Below are 1,744 nucleotides of genomic sequence, written 5' to 3'. Positions count from 1 at the left end.
TATTAATAATATCCATTCTGTGTTATCTTTGCTTACAAGATATTTCAATGATAATGGAATGGGGGATAGTTGGTGAAGATTGGATTTTTCATGAATAAAACTATCAAATGAATGGAGCACTGAACTCTCTTCAGGCAGAGGAAATGCACTCCATTATAACAAGATGTCAGTGCATGGTGATGCGTACCTATGGGAATATAATTGCTAGAACTGAAAGTTTCAGAATACTTGAAGGCAGCCTTTTCTTAGGTCACTGTGTTGGAAAGTTTTGGAAATGAGGCATTGCTCCCTCTAAAGTCATTACTAACACAGTGGTCTTCTCCAGAATTACATATTGTCCAACCCGAGAAAGAAGATACATTTCTTAAAACACCTCACCTGTCTTCCCCTTTTCCTTTTGCCCAAGATATATTCTCAGGATAGTTCCTTTTTATTATAACTATATATTGGTAAATTCCATCATTTATTTTCACAGATTTGTTAACTGTAAATTTAGTTTTTCATTATCTATTTTGTCAACATTTTCTCACTATCTCCCGTATGCCAGACTTGGTGGAAAATGTTGGGTGTGGAATGAAAGAAAGTCCATTAGACTCTATATGTGAGCCTAGGATCTTTTATTCACTAATAACATAGTCTATGCCTTAAATTTACCTGATACAAGACAAGTGCTCAATAAATAAATGAATTTGTAAATTAGTTGATCAATTGATTGACTAACTGACTAACTGGTTGTAAACAGTCTGGTGGAGATAATTGCATTATCTATAATCTTCACTACTTGTAATAATAGTGATATCGATACTGAATTGAGGAAGCTGAGAGGGGAAAAATCTAATTAATATTCTTATTTAGAAGTCCCACTGTAGAGAGTGAGTTGGGTGCTGTGTTTGGACAACTGAAGAAAAAAACCCACCTGCAGTGAAACAGTGAAGGGGAAGGTCACTCCTGATCTCTGTCTAGAAGGGCAGGAGGAGGGAAGAATGCCCGAACGTAAAAGAACCCCAGACAAGTTGTACAAAATCCTACTTTCACTGAGACTCCCTAAAGCAAGAAAAAGAAGCTGGAATTCCTGAGAAGTGAATGGTGTTGCTAAAAACTTACAGGGAATTTATAGAACAAGAAGGCTTTGCAGTCTGACTAACCAGCCTTGTTGGAATATATTAAGCTTCTTCCCAATAGATAGAATAAAAACCAACACTGACCAGACCCACCTAACCAAACAAACAAAATAAACGCAACTTCACTGAATTACTTATATCCCTTCAGCTTTTGTCAGGGAATCAGGGGTTGGATATAAAATGAACTGGTAAAGATTTGTATCCTGGCAAAGGGGACGTAGAGAAACGGTTACGTTCATACTAATGGGCTGCTGTAGCATTTTGCATATTTACAATAATGTCTAAAAGGACTGCTGGTAAATCATAAACATTTTAAATTCAGTTAGAAAATTGAGGATATCTAGAGTAGTAGGAAAAATATGAAACTTAAATCTAAAATTAAACCCACGAGTATAAACAAGTCGACCAAGAGCCAGGTGTTAGATGCAAAATCAACTACATTTTAGTGACTTCAGTGTTATTTGCGCTAGCAGAAATCATTTCAGGAGGCTGGGAGGCACAGCTTGCCATACCCAAGAGATTGTGCTTACATCCCAAACTTAGAACAGAGCCTTTCTGGTTCTGCTGTTGGTATTTTAAGAAATATGACAGCCCCATCTGCCATCCATATGAGGTCACTCTTT

Source organism: Myotis davidii, unplaced genomic scaffold (genome assembly GCF_000327345.1).
Source record: "Myotis davidii unplaced genomic scaffold, ASM32734v1 scaffold330, whole genome shotgun sequence".
In the NCBI taxonomy this organism is placed as follows: Eukaryota; Metazoa; Chordata; class Mammalia; order Chiroptera; family Vespertilionidae; genus Myotis; species Myotis davidii.
The sequence above is the reverse complement of the archived record's forward strand: the minus strand, read 5'-3'. Positions refer to the sequence as shown.